The 16,284-nt window shown below is 36.0% G+C and overlaps 1 protein-coding gene across 1 annotated transcript in view; it reads right to left on the minus strand.

Annotated features, from left to right (window-relative positions):
• Positions 1-16,284, minus strand: part of LOC126953242 (protein eyes shut homolog) — a 279,918-nt gene that overhangs the window by 105,310 nt on the left and 158,324 nt on the right. The gene's annotated exons all lie outside the window — the stretch shown is intronic.

Raw genomic sequence — 16,284 nt, forward strand, 5'->3', positions numbered from 1 at the left:
ACACAGCAGGGGGAGCCTGGGCCTGGCCTATGAACCATATTTTCCTCCTAAGTGTCTGGGCCTGTGTTGGGAGGACTTGCTCTGAAGGTCTCTGACATGCCCTGGAGATATTTTCCCCATTTTCTTGGTGATTAACATTCAGCTCCTTGTTACTTATGCAAATTTCTGCAGCAGGCTTGAATTTCTCCTCAGAAAATGGGTTTTTGTTTTCTATTGACTTCTGTGCATCCACAGGCTCAACACCATATGGAAACTGCCAAGAGTTGGAGCTTGCACACTGTGAAGCTACAGCGCCCCACCACCCCCCCGGCCCCCCGCCGCCCGCGACCCTCCAGAGCTGTACCTTGTGACTTTAAGAATCAAAGCCTGTATCATCAGGCTGCAAATTTTTCAAACTTTTATGCCCTGCTTCCTCTTGAATGCCTTGCCACTTAGAAATTTCTTCTGCCAGATAACCTAAATTATCTCTCTCATGTTCAAAGTTCCACAGATCTCTTGGGTAGGGACAAAATGCTGCCAGTCTCCTTGATAAAACATAGCAAGAATCACCTTTATTCAAGTTCCCAATAAGTTCTTCATCTCTATCTGAGACCACCTCAGCCTGGACTTCATTGTCCATTTCATTATCAGCATTTTGGTCAAAGCCATTCAACAAGTCTCTAGGAATTTCCAAACTTTCCCACATTTTCCTTTCTTCTTCTGAACCCTCCAAACTATTTCATCCTCTCCCTGTTACTTGGTTTCAAAGTCGCTTCCACATTTTCAGGTGTCTTTACAGCAGCACCTCACTCTCTGTGGTACCAATATACTGTATTAGTCCATTCTCACACTGCTAATAAAGACACACCTGACACTGGGTATTTATAAATGAAAGAGCTTTAATTGATTCACAGTTCAGCATGGCTGGGGAGGCCACAGGAAACTTAAAATCATGGTGGGAGGGGAAGTAAACATGTCCTTCTTCACATGGCATCAGGAAGGAGTAGAATGAGAGCAGTGCAAAAGGGGAAGCCCCTTAAAAACCCTCATATATCATGAGAACTTAATATCACGAAAATAGCTTGGAAGAAACTGTCCCTGTGATTCAATCACCTCCTACTGACTCTCTCCCATGAACATGGGGATTATGAGAACTACAATTCAAGATGATATTTGGGTGGGGACAAAGTCAAACTATATCAGTGGTTATGGTTGAAGGGGAGGGCAATTTAGGATCATGTTATTTCTCATTAGTATAACTCTTAGATTCTCAAGCAGAAATACATGTTAATTTTGTCTTTCATATCTAAGGAATTTTTTTTTAAATTAAATACATTCTTCTAGTAAGGTCAGGCTGACAAGGAACAATTTATCTTTGGCTCATGAACCATTTAAAGATAATCCACTTCCTAAATCCTAAACACAATCAATATGCTGTTTACTCTTTTAAAAAATCAAAATGCACAGATCAACAGCTTGCTCTTTTCCTCTTTCTCAAAACTAGGATACAAAAATAAAAATAATTACCAATCTTTTGTAATAACTTGGAAACTGCTGATTAGTGTTTTCAAATATTTCAGGGAAGGAGGGAAGGAAGGAAACAGAGCGAGAGAGAGAGCGTGTTTGTTTGGGGGGTGTGTGTGTGTGTGTGTGTGTGTGTGTGTAGATCAGTGGTCCTCAAACAGGGATTGTGATTTTTGTCTTCTCCATCCTCCCCATCCAGAAACATTTCAGAACAACTGGAATGATTTTGGCTCCTCCCAAGTGAGGGAAGGGGTAGAATCCAGAGCTGCAGCTAAACATCCTACAATGCAAAGGACAGTACCTTACAACCAATAATTATCTAGCCCCAATGTCAATAGTGCTGAGCTAGATGATTGATAGATAGATACATAGATAGACAGACAGGCAGATATATAGATGACAGACAGATAGACTTTTTTTTTTTTTTCCATTGAAGACATTTAAAGGGTGCCCATCGAAGGGAAGACTTCATGTTACTCGAAACATGTTACCTTCTTTGTTTCGAGAATAGTCACTCAATTGCCTTATTCCATTAGGCAAAAAAGTGTGGGGCATTTGTGCAGTGCTGAAAGAGATACAGACAAGCCAAGGGCCTATCCCTCTTGGAATATGGATAAATATGTATGTTCTACTTTGTAGCAAGAAATAAGGTCAATGGTGGATAAGAGCTGTTAGATCATATTGCTATTCTAAATCTGCTGAGAACCTTTGCACCTTAAAACCTCAGGGTATTTGGTCAATTGGAATGGCTGGGATGCATCAGGGAGGAAACATGGAACTTTCTGTTGTGAGGGCTCAATTGGTTGAGTATAAAAATACGTTCTTAGTGTTATCTTTGAATCCTGTTTTGCTTTTTTTATTAGAAGAGTCTCAGAAGTAATCTTCACATGATTATTATCATCACATTAGTGTAATAGAACCTATTAATACATTTGGTCTTAATTGTTCTTACAACGATGGAGTGAGAGGTTAATTATTATGAACATAATGTCTATGTTCACCTTGTGCTACCACTTGGTTTAATATTCCTGTCATCTTACAAGTGTATCTGAGAGTATTCATTACTTTCATTTGTAGTGTAGATTTTTCCTTCAGAATAATAATGTGAGTAATAGATAGTTCAATTTATATAGACACCATTTTATAACTGTCTTTTAAAATGTAATACATGTCAATTAGGACTATAGGCATATAAAATACTTTCTTTTTTATTTTTTGTTTTTTCTTTTCAATAATTTTGTTCTGAAATTGTTGAATGACTATTTTGTAAATATGTTATTCATTCATTCATTCATTCATTCTATTAATCATTCAGTAAGGATTTACTGATTTTTTTGCAAAGCATTTTGTTAGATCTTGAGAATATAAAAAAGAATAAGCGAAGTTTTCACTCTCAAAGTACTCAGATTTTAATTGTAGAGTATTTTCTCTTTGTAGATTAACCATTATTGATATGAAAACTGATTGGAAAGGAAGTCAATTCAATTGTATAACCAGTTTCATTTCAAGTAAGATGCTATACAGATTAATTTGAAACCATCAAATCTAGACCATTAAGCAATTTAATTTCCTAGTTGTAAAATCAATGTCATTTCAAATTCAGACAGCTAAACATTTTAACTATAAGTTGAGTATATTCAAATTGAAATATATACAATGTTTCTAATTAGTTCTTATTACTGACAGACATGTAGGAGGTAGTGTTTTCTAACATTACAGAATAGTCATGCCTCTTGAGGTAATACAATACTAATAAAGGAATCGCTTTCCTTTCACAGATATGTTAAGAAATCAAATTCTTGGCTGAGGCGGGCGGATCACAAGGTCAAGAGTTCGAGATCAGCCTGGCCAACATGGTGAAACCCTGTCTCTACTAAGAATACAAACACTAGTCAGGCATGGTGGTGCGTGTTTGTAATTCCAGCTACTCAGGAGGCAGAGGCAGGATAATTGCTTGAACCTGGAAGGCGGAGGTTGCAGTGAGTTGAGATTGCACCACTGTACTCCAGCCTGGATGACAGAGCAAGCCTCTCCGTCTTGGGGGGAAAATAGTAATTCTTTAGCGTTGCCAATGAGATCACCAATGGCAAGCTTTGTATAATTCTGAAAGGGTCACGTTACTTAAGTTGCTTGTAAATAAACTTAATATGAACACATCACTTTTGATTATTTTAAATGCCAACATTTCATGGAAGAAAATGTTTATTTTAGCACTTAACCTTTCATTTTGCATTATTTTTTAAACACTATCCTAAAATTTTCAACCATTTGAATAAAATGAAGTTTCTATTTTAGTGAGAAAGTAATTCAATAATTAACATATTCTTCAACTATAAAATATTATGAGATAAAGTTTGACTCAAAAGTTAAGATGAGTTAATGATTTTATCTATTTAAAATAACCACAGTAGTGATAACTCAGCTAAATTAACTCTGTTTTCATATTTTTGACAATTTACAACCTACTTAAAATATGTACACAGATATAAAACATCCAGTAAACTTCATAGGCATCTGTTTAAAAACAGAAAATATTTTAAGATATTTGAGAAAGGAAGACTCATTTAAAACACTGATATTTTATTAACAATATTTTATTCAATACCTATGATGTACTAGATTTCTACCCAGGTTATTGTGAGCATGCAAATAATGTCATGCAACTCTGGAGAAAAAAATGTTTGTGACTATGTCTAAGTAGTTAGACAGCCTAGAGATCCTACTGAAACAGAACTTCTGATTTTCATGGCTGCTCCAAACTGCATCTGCTTTATTTCACTGCAAACCCTGCTTATTTTTAAGACAACAGACGTTGCTCACTCTAAGATTGCATGTCTTCCTGTGCTAATTTTCTCTCCTCTCCAATAACTGCCCACCTTTGAATGTGAAATCAAGTTTCATCCCTGCCTTTCATTCATTATTTAATATTTATTTATTAATCAACTAGTTATGCCCCAGATACATGCTAGGTTCTAGGGGTGTATTCACCTGGGAAGAAGACAGAGAAATCCCTGAACATATGAAATTTACAGTCTGGTTAGGAATATAGAAAATCAGTGAGTAAAACAAGTAAATATAAAATGAAAGTAGGTGCTATAACAGATAACTTGAGAGGAAAACTTTTAGATGGAACAGTTAAGGAGGGTTTACCTCTAGAGATGACTTTTAACCTAAAACTTGAAGAAGAAGAAGAAGAAGGAGGCCACATGGAACCAATGTGGGGACAGAAGAAGAGAAAAATACTGAAAACGACACAATATTCCACTTGGAAGAAACAGTGAGATTAAGAGCTCTGGGGTAAAAAGCATTTCAGAGAGCCCTAGAAGTAATGGAATGTCAAAGTGAATGGAGCGTGTGAGAGGGAGGAAGTCAGGTATTGGGTGAGGTCGAGGAACACAGGCAGGACCCCAAACATGCAGGGTCTTGTTGGCAATGACAAGGAGTCTGGATTTTATTTTCAGAGTACAAGTAAGTCACTGAAAAACCTTCAAACAGAGAAGTGATTTGATTTAATAAGTTTTTTTAAAAACACCCTGGCCATAGTGGCTACAATGTTGAGAAGTAGGCAAGGGAGAACTACCACAGCCCAGATTAAAAATGATGGAAGCAACCAGGTGTGGTGGCTCACATGTGTAATCCCAGCACTTTGGGAAGCCGAGGCGGCTGGATTACCCAAAGTCAGGAGTTTGAGATCAGTCTGGCCCACACGGCAAAACCCTGTCTCTACTAAAAATACAAAATTAGCCGGGTGTGGTGGTGTCTGCCTGTAATCCCAGCTACTCGGGAGGCTGAAGCAGGAGAATCCCTTGAACCTGGGAGTCGGAGGTTGCAGCGAGCCAAGATCATTCCATTGCACTCCAGCCTGGGCAACAAGAGTGAAACTCCAACTCAAAAAAAAAAAAAAAAAAAAAAGGAAGCTTTTTGACCATGATTATTTCAGAGATGAGAGAGAAAAAATAAGTAGATGTAAGATGAAATGTTGAAAAAGACTTTCTGAAAGGCTTGAATATAAAGAGCCAACTGGTAAGAGTAAAAGATGACTTTGATTACATAGGTAGACAACAGTGTTATTTGCTGAGATGCTGAGACAGGAAAGGCCATGGAGGGATATGTGAGTGGGGAAGGAAGGAAGGAAAGGAAAGTAGAATAGCGATGTTAGGGGTAGGAGACCAGGAATTGTATTTTGGATATGTTAAATTTAAGATACAGATGAGGCATACAAGAGAAAATATTAGGTGTTTGGATAGATTAGTCTGAAATTCATAAGAAAGGTCCATGCTGGAACAGGTGTAAAAAGAGAAAGAAAAGACCGGGCGCGGTGGCTCACGCCTGTAAATCCCAGCACTTTGGGAGGCTGAGGTGGGCGGATCACAAGGTCAGGAGATCCAGACGATCCTGGCTAACATGATGAAACCGTGTCTCTACTAAAAAAAAAAAAAAAAAAAAAAAAAATTTGCCGGGCCTGGTGGCGGGCACCTGTGGTCCCAGCTACTCGGGAGGCTAAGGCAGGAGAATGGCGTGAACCCCGGGAGGAGGAGCTTACAGTGAGCCAAGATCGTGCCACTGCACTCCAGCATAGGTGACAGAGCAAGACTCCGTCAAAAAAAAAAAAAAAAAAAAAAAAAAAAAGAAAAAAAGAGAGAAATAAAATTGGTCACTGAGATAGGAGAAACATCAACAACTTACTCTTTTTGAAGCAGACATAGAAAATTATTTCAAGAAGATAGAGTGTATTCACTAAAGTGCTTAGAACAATGAAGAAAAAAAATTGGCTTTGTCAACATGAAGGTTACATGGAGTGACCATCGTCTCACATTGTCAGAAACTGTCTTACAGTTTCTGTTTGTACATGTTGTCCCACGGTCATAACTAACAACTCTTTATTTTTAAATATTTATTAGTTTAAATGATAAAACTCTCTACTCACAGGTGACATTAACAAAAGCTGTGTCAGTTATGAGAACATGGATACCAGATTGGATTAGATTGAATAATAACAGGTAACAAAATCAAAACCTCACATGTTGGCATTTAAGAGTAACAGAATCAAAGTAATATAAGATCTTGAGAGGTGCTGTGTTGCAGCTGAGAAATTTTAAAGCCTTTTTCCTTTTTTTTTTTTTTTTTTTTTTTTTTGGAAATGGTCCAGCAGAGAGAAAAAGATGGATAATACAAGAAAATAAAGGTGATCCTGAAGAAGAGAAGTCCTTGAAATTGTGAAAAGGGATGGAGTCTAGGGGTTGGTGGAGTGGTTGACTTTGGACAGAATTGGGTCAAGTCCTTCAAGTAGCAAGAGGAATAAACTATTTGTCTTAAAACTTGTCCTTCAGATTTGGGACCATTCTATTCTAAACTTCTCCTAAAAGCAACTTATCATGCCATGAGTATCCACAGTTTTCAAATGGAAGTTTCCAGCTATGCTGAACTCTTTGGACTTTTTTAGAATTATTCTGTTTCTGGTAATTACAGAATCAATATTTCTAGTTATTATTTAGTCAATTATATATATGAATCATTTTGTATAGTATTATTGCGTTGTTTCAAATGATAGTTATGAAAATTTCACAAAGCTTTTTCTAAAAAAAAAGAAAAAATACTAGATCATTTCTTCTTAGCCTTTTGGCTATCAAGTGTAAAATAACTAGATCAATTTTTCTTTTAGCTTAAATTTGGGCAAATTTCATTAGCATTGTGTTTTATTACAGCCATGATAATCAGTCATTAATGATTAGTTCCCTTACAAATAAATATATCTGACAGGATTATCTAGGAATTTACATCTCAGTGGTTCCTAGAAGTATTCTGCTAGTGAATCTGTGGATATGGACTTAATGTATTCATTTTTATTGACATGTGGTGATCAATGAGGCTTTAACAATTAAAGCAACCTGCAAGGTCATAACAGAGAGTATACCAAAGCAGCAGATAACCAACAACTATAGAGAATGTCAATTTGGGGAGAGACTGATGTATATAAGCTAAATGATATACAGACCGCATTATTCTATGTGCGCTCTAGTCAATTAACTGTGAAGACCCTTTTGAAAGTGTGCCATACTTCCTAATTACAATGCTTTGAAACTTAAGTTTGCTATTGTATTGATTTAACTTGAAGCTTGCTACCTTCAATATGCTCTCATTATATATCTGAAAAGGCCATATAACAAAAAGATATTTGTCTATTCTTTTTGAGAAGATTTGATGTAAACAAAAGTATATTATTCATTGTAACCCTGATAATACACAACTGAAGGAAACGAATATGGGCTTGACGTTTGATTCTGAAGTCACCTCAATGAACATAGAATGAGAAAGCACGTGAAAGCAATTATTATGTATGTCAGGCCTCTGAGCCCAAGCCAAGCCATCGCATCCCCTGTGACTTGCACGTATATGCCCAGATGGCCTGAAGTAACCGAAGAATCACAAAAGAAGTGCAAATGCCCTGCCTCGCCTTAACTGATGACATTCCACCACAAAAGAAGTGAAAATGGCCGGTCCTTGCCTGAAGCGATGATATTATCTTGTGAAATTCCTCTTCCTGGCTCATCCTGGCTCAAAAAGCTCCCCCACTGAGCACCTTGTAACCCCCACTCCTGCCCACCAGAGAACAACCCCCCTTTGACTGTAATTTTCCTTTACCTACCCAAATCCTATAAAACGGCCCCACCCTTATCTCCCTTCCCTGACTCTCTTTTCGGACTCAGCCTGTCTGTACCCAGGTGAAATAAACAGCCATGTTGCTCACACAAAGCCTGTTTGGTGGTCTCTTCACATGGACACGCATGACAATGTATACTTCAGAATTCCTTTTCACAAATAAGTTTTCATTAATAGAAGAAACTTAAGAAGTAACACTTAATGAAGTAGGATATATTATTTTCAAACTGGGAAAGGAATTTGATAGTGTTTATAAAATGACTTGAATTAAGCATTAATTTTCTGAAATAATAATGATTATTCTAAATGTTTCTCAAAAGTGAGTTTACCTCTCATAACACAACTGACTTTCCAAATTTGAATTTTCTGACATTTTTTGATTCAGTATACTAATTACCCTATGGTGATCTACAAGAAACATTTTAAAGACTTAAATTCAGAGTATCATATATCTAGCATTTCAAAATGCACTCAACTGGATCGTAATACAAGTTAATAAGAATTAAAATTTATCATTCAATAATTGCCTTCAATATTGCAAGTTTCTCTTAATAAGATAACCATAATCTTTATTTTTATATTTATACTGAAATATAGGAAGGTTTTCTAAAAATATGATTAATATAACCATGTTTTATTTTTTAGCAAGGATATTTTTTCATCTCTGTTTTCTCATATGAAATACTAAAATTATAAACTGTCCACTTTCAGTTTGTTTTCAATATGTTTATATTAGCATAACAGACAGTTCACCTCTTGGCAAAGATAAGAGAAAAATGAGGCAAGCTAGAATTAAAGCTGAATCAAGTGAATCCTATGCAGCAGAAAGATATAAGTAGAAATTTTAACTGTAAGTCATTTATACTAGAACTTCTCTTATCAGGTTAGAGTAAATAAATCATCAAAAACAAGACATATTTCTGGTAAAATTAAAGGACATGAGTAACTAGTGGATACCTGTTGAAGCCTATACCTATGATATGCTAATCTTTGTTTCCATAAGTTGTTGAGCCTCTAAAGGACATACATTTGTATGACTCAGTAGATGTCACTAAATTGCCATGATCCAGTTCTTACTAAAAGCATGCATTGGCAGAAAGAAGCCAATTATACTTTATGATCTTGTCTATTTCTAGCCTATATTATCTTGCTTTAAAAAGTGCTTTCAAAATATATTTTGAAATTATTTTTTCTGAAAGAATAAGACTCAGGTCTTTGACTTGTGTACACTTTGAATTTTTATATTCTGGATATATGATAAAATACCTGGATACAATAGCTTCCCAGTAATTCCACGTAAATGCAGCTGCTATGTGCTTCTTTTTGTTAACATCTGCCCTTTTTGATCAAAATCCAACCAAAAATACTCTCAAAACTCTTGAGGTACAGATGACTTCTAGACTGACATCAGCTGCATAATTTCAGCTGAACTTCCATAGAATAATAACAAATATCTTTTTCTAAAGAGAAAAAACCCCCAAAACTCTGACATTAAATGGATGCATCAAGTAAAACCAAAACTACTCTATGCTCCTCTGAGTTGACTAGCAGTGTTGATAATAGCAGTATATTTTATTAGATTAATTTCAGTAATTTTGTAATAGGTAATATGTTTTCAAGTAAAATGATGGGAAATGTCCTACTTTTAAATCTATAATTATTTTAATTTGTCTTTAAAAATAGCCCGTAAAAGGTGATTGGTAACCAATTTATCAGAGCACTGGAATAAATTGAATTAAAAATTACAGGCCAGGTGCAGTGGCTCAGGCCTGTAATCCCAGCACTTTGGGAGGCCAAGGTGGGTGGATCACTTGAGGTCAGGAGTTCGAGACCAGCCTGGCCAACATGGTGAAACCCTGTCTCTACTAAAATTACAAAAATTAGCCGAGCATGGTGGCAGGCATCTGTAATCCCAGCTACTCCGGAGGTTGAAGAAGGAGAATTGCTTAAACCACAGAGGTGGAGGTTTCAGTGAGCCGAGGTAGCACCACTGCATTCCAGCCTGGGTGATAGAGTAGGATTCTTTTTTGAAACACTGTCTCAAAAAAGAAAAAAAAAAAACTTAAACATGGTTAATGTCTATTCTAATTAACTGGCCTATGTAGGTTACATTTTAAAATCCTCTTTTCCCAAGTTAAATGATGAAATTTCACTCCTACTCTATCTTTTGTGTTAAAGGAATATATACCACTTGGAAAGGAAGAGAAAAATAGGTTTATGTTACAGGAACATTTCCTTGGTTGAGTAATTATGTAAAATGAAAATTAATTGTTCATTTTTTATTTTGTTCAAGTTAAAGTAAAATCAGTATTCCATGGTCATTTTTTTCTTGATACTACTGACAGGGGTTAATTAAAAGATTAATGGGATAATGTACACATTTCAATAAAAAAAAAATTATTTTTGGGAAAGTGGCTAAATAGATAATTTTTGTTTGTTTGTTTCCACTTCACTGATTTTCCAGCACTCTGAGCCAAAGTGTTCCTGCTCTAATTGACACATGTCCTATTCTTGGTTTCATTCTTAATATCTTCCAAATGAAGTGAAAAACTTGGATGCTTGCTTACTGTAGTGATAATGTTTCCATTGTCTTTGTTCCAATTGTTACAAAATTAGTGGTTTCTTTCAGACTGTTCTGTGTTTTGAATGCACAATTTGCTGCATTTTTATAATATTTTCTACCACTCAAACACATAAGAAGGTATATGATGTGACGATAAAACAATTTTTCATTCCTAGGCATTATGCACTAGTACGCTGGGTGAATCCTGGAGTAGTTTAAGTAATAGATAGTAGAAAGAGGCAATTATTTATAACATGTAATCTGACATGGCATGCATTCTGATGAAGTTATAATTATTTAATAGATAAACAGCGTATATATCAGTACATACTTTATAAGCAATGCAATAAATCACTTAAAACCAAGAATAAAAGAAATATGAACACTTTGGTTCCAATTCAACTACTAAGTGTTATAAATTGTGTTTACTGATTTTTTGTTTTTACCCTAAAGATTGACAGTTATCATATTTTCCCTTATAGAAATAATTCTCATCTTGTTTTTTCCACATTGTTTTAGCTGATGTACTCTTCCTCGTGGGTGTAAACCTAGAAAACCTTTTCCAGCTTCCCTTGTCATGAAGTGTCCCCATGTGACTAATCTCTAGCCAACAGAATGCAGAAAGGGGTGGTATTTGCCACTTCTAGTCCTTCCCCATTAAGCCTTTCACCCGTCCTTCAGCATACTGACTGGTGGAGACTCATGTTCTCAGCAGAATATACGTGGAACACTTCAACTAATACAATTTGAGTAAGGTTAAATAAATGAACTTTTCACAAAGATGTGGTCAGAGAATAGAAAAGCCACAAAGGATAGTACAGAATACCAGGACCACAACATAGTTGCTCTGACACTACCTCTACATCTAAAGACTAGAGGAAGAGAGAAGTTATCAGAACAGAGTAGACAGCCATTTGCCAGGAGCAAAGACCTTGACTTCAGGGAGAGAACCAGCCCATGGGACACAACACAAGGTCAAAGGAATACACATTCAGGCTTTACCCTCCTGCCTCCCTATTTTTTTGCTATGAAGAAAGAATCTGTTCCAGATCTTTCTCCTTGGCTTGAAGGTGGCTGTCTTCTGTCTTCATGGTGTCTACCTTCTGTCTGGGTCTCTCTCTGTGTCCTAATTTCCTCTTTTTATAAGAACACCAGTTATATTTTGTTAAGGCCCACCCTGATGAATCCATTTTAACATGATTACCTCTGTAATGACTCTGTAGCCATAAGCATATGTTCTGAGCTGCTGAGGGTTAACACTTCAATGCATAAATTTTGTGAAAACCCAATTTATTCCATAAAAGAGCCCACTAATTTAATCCACACAGGTAAGTCTCAGAGGACCAGTGCAGAAAGAAACGGGAAACGAGCTGTAGAGCGGATCTGGAGAAGTCCAGACACTTAGCGCCTATTGTGTACTGTAGATTAGCCCACCCTATTAAGGAAAGTGAGTATTCCTTAGATTATTTATCTGATCTCTTAAATATCCTCCAGTAAGACTCTATTGCATGCGATGTAGTTCACAGTTCTTACTATGGCGTTTGATGACCTGTACAACCTTACTACTATTGCATTTTCATACCCGATTCTCATTCCCTCCTACCTAAATGATCTCAAATTATTTCCTTCCTCTCTTCTTTTGATACCAGTACTTAGTTAAGGAACACCCTTCTCCTATTATCATCTAACAAATTAATATAATGACATTCAGGCTTTGTATCTAGTTCTATATCACTTGAGAAAATATCTGCCAATGTGTGGATTTCATTGGTACATGTCAGTCTTCTAAAGTGACACGTCATTTACTGTTTATATAAATCATATGCCCTTTTTCAAAATGCTTTGCAATTTATTGCATATCTAATGCAATGATTTATTGTATCCAATGCATATGGATGACTGTACATAAACAAAACTGGTAAATTATTATCTCAAGGATAACTAAAGATGTTCTCATTTGTTCTAGGTTATTTGGCTTTGCAGAGTTTGTAGAATAGGAGCCACCTGCTCCCAAAGAGTCAAACCAGTAAATTCTCCATGAGATAGTTTTATAACTGACAGAGTGTTTGCGAATTACTTACAAATTAGGATTTTGACTCAGAGCTTAAATGTAAGGCAACAAATAAAGGAATTTTTTAAAGTTAATGGCAGTATTTTTAATTGGTAGACATTTAGAAAAATCTAAAATCCCGTAGTCGAGGAGGTCATAAAAGCCTAACTTAACTCTATCTTTTTTTTTTTTTTTTTTGGAGATGGAGTCTCGCTCTGTCACCCGGGCTGGAGTGCAGTGGCCAGATCTCAGCTCACTGCAAGCTCCGCCTCCCGGGTTTACACCATTCTCCTGCCTCAGTCTCCCGAGTAGCTGGGATTACAGGCATGTGCCACCATGCCTGGCTAATTATGTACTTTTTTTTTTTTTTTTTTTTGAGTTGGAGTCTCGCTCTGTCGCCCAGGCTGGAGTGCAGTGGCCTTATCTCGGCTCACTGCAAGCTCCGCCTCCCGGGTTCACGCCATTCTCCTGCCTCAGCCTCCCGAGTAGCTGGGACTACAGGCGCCCGCCACCTCGCCCGGCTAGTTTTTTTTTTTTTTTTTTTTTTTTTTTTTTTTTTTTTTGTACTTTTTAGTAGAGTTGGGGTTTCACCGTGTTAGCCAGGATGGTCTCGATCTCCTGACCTCGTGATCTGCCCGCCTCAGCCTCCCAAAGTGCTGGGATTACAGGCTTGAGCCACCGCACCCGGTCTTAACTCTATATTTTAATGCCAAATTCTACCCTTCTTTAAGGATAAGGTAGAAGTTAAGCAGTGACTTTAAATAGAAAAAAAAGAAACAAAAACCCAAAAAACACTTGTTATTAAAACCAAACTCAATTATTATATTAATATAATTATGCTTTAGTATATAATTATAATGTAATATATATTATAGTGTAATATATGCAATGATTACAAGCAGTGTATAGTATATTAATAACTTAATACAATACACATGCATAATTATTATAACTACACCAACAGACACGAATAAAATATAACATCAGACTCTCACATTTGTGTTTTACAGAAAATACCTGTGCCACTATCTTCAGCTTCTCATCCCCTTCTACCTTAATGTTTTACCTGGCAGTGTTCAACAGTGGAGTGACAAATGCTCACCCATTTGCATTTTGCTTCATGACATACTCTATGCTATTTTTCCGCATTCTAACTTTACTGCTTTATCCCATTTTGACTGTCCCTTTCATTAAAATATGAGCACCAGCTATAGTTAATTTCTCACTAAAATAATTTTTAGTGTGTGTGCTTTTAGTATCTTTATTATGCCAAAGTATATTTCACCTGATTTTAAGCACTCCATATTTTCCTTCCTGCTTTTGTTATTTTAAGCAATCACACATTTCTTTTTTAAAAGGGCCGTCCTGCTCTGCAGAACAGCTTGTCTTTCCTTGTTCTCAAAAATAATGAGCCAGGTTACTTTTTCATAGAGCCTATTTGTTCCGCTTTTTCTGAGAAAAAATCTTCATCATGGGCCTAGCACAATTTTGCTGTCCTTTTCCTTCACAGTTCTATACGAGTATGTAAGTCAAGACCCTTCTCCTATATTCATTTTCAAGAGGAAAGACTTATTTCAACAATAACAAAATAAAAGAGGGTAAAATTGGGGTGAATTGTATGCACACCATTTACCTTTACTTATAAGAATATGTTAATGGTCAAAACATTTTAGCTGCAACAATTTGTGAATTGTATTCAACTCACAATTCAGGGTTTTGACTTTCTTTCCCCAGGACTATGTTTTAAAGATACAGAAAAATAAAATTAATGGAGCTTCACTCTTGTACTTTATAGATGATAATCATGGAGAAAATATATTTCTATAAATTTTTTATTACTTCAAACACACCAAAAATCTGAGAAGAAATATTTCTGAGTTCAGATTATTTAGATCAGATATAGACAGGATATCAACTAATTTTTGATAAAAATAAAAAGCAACGGTGTATGCAAACTGAAACCAAATTGTAGTCATATAAAAGAAAGTGATTTTTTGGTTAAGTATTCTTAAAAGTGACATTTTGTAATAAGGATAGTGAAAAATATGTATTCTTGGGATTTAAAACATCTTATACATTTAATGTTTCTTTTAAAAGAGACTGATGTCTTGTTACTTTAACAATAGAAACTGTCCGTGTTTAGTAGAAACAATGATCAGGTCAAGGGGCAGGAGATCTGGGTTCTAATCTTGCTCCTTTACTGACAACCAATGTGATAGAGAAAGTTGTCCAGCTTCTATGAGTCTCAGCTTTCAAATATGCAAAATGACTGCTACGGGCTGAATTGCGTTTCACTCAAAATTAACATGTTGATGTCTCAGCCATCAGTACCTGAGAATGTGACTATATTTGGAAATAGGGTCTTCAAAGAAGTAATAAGCTAAAATGAGGTCATCAGTGTAGGCTTTAATCCAATGCGTCTGGTGATCTTATTACAAGAGGAAATTAGTAGACACATACAAAGGATAGATGATGTGAAGACACAGATGTGAAGACACAGGGAGAATACAGCCATCTGCAAGCAAAAGGAGACCTCAAAAGATATCAAACCTGTTGTCATTTTAATCTCAGAATTGTGAGACTAAATTGTAATTGTGAGATTAAATTGCCTGTAGAATAGTGAGAAAATTAATTACCGTTGTTTGAGCCACCTTCTCTGTGATACTTTGTTATGGCAGCCCAGCAACCTAGTAAAATAGGCATTATAAGTTTTATGATGATTAGATGTAGTTATGTGTGTGTAAAGCATATGGTACACGGTAATTGTTTAGTGTGTGTTAATTAATATTGTTGTTTCTTCTGCTAGTATTTTTCCTGGACATATCATTGATAACTCTTATCTTTACCTGATCTTGAACATACAGCAGTTCTTTGCTGGTAAGGGGAAAACAGTAATTCAATTCATATTACATATCCCTAGCATGGTTCATGGGACCTGTAACTTCACACTTTCAGATTTTGGAGTGAAAGCAGCCTTGAGATTGTGTCATTTTCTAGTTATGTCATTATCTGTACTTAATCTCCCTGTCTTTCAGTTTTGCATCTGAAAAATGTAGATAATTATAATTGTTTACAGGAATAAATTCATATATATAATACAATTAGTACTTGATATAAATTCTTGATGAAGAAACTGTAATTATGATTTTTTTAAAAAATAAACTTTTTTTACTCTTTTCCAACCATGCCTGAGGCCAGGACAGCTTCTGTGGGTTTGCCCTGTGTCTCTCCATGATACCAATCTGTCATTTTGCTTTATTCAGGAGTCCATCTATGTCTTTCATGATTTGATTCTTACCGCCACCCACAACTCATGGACTTGCTTCCCTACAGATGATGGTCGTCCCTGCCCAGGGAAATTATTACCTCAGCTGAGATGGCATTTTCCAAAGTGTACTGCCCTCAACATTTGTTATTTAGGAGATTAAAATGATGAAGAAAGATATTAAATTTGTGTCTGTGTTGTGACACTTTCAAGTATGGTGACACTAAACATTAAGAAAAAAAA

The sequence above is a fragment of the Macaca thibetana genome, chromosome 4, assembly GCF_024542745.1.
Source record: "Macaca thibetana thibetana isolate TM-01 chromosome 4, ASM2454274v1, whole genome shotgun sequence".
Classification (NCBI taxonomy): Eukaryota; Metazoa; Chordata; class Mammalia; order Primates; family Cercopithecidae; genus Macaca; species Macaca thibetana.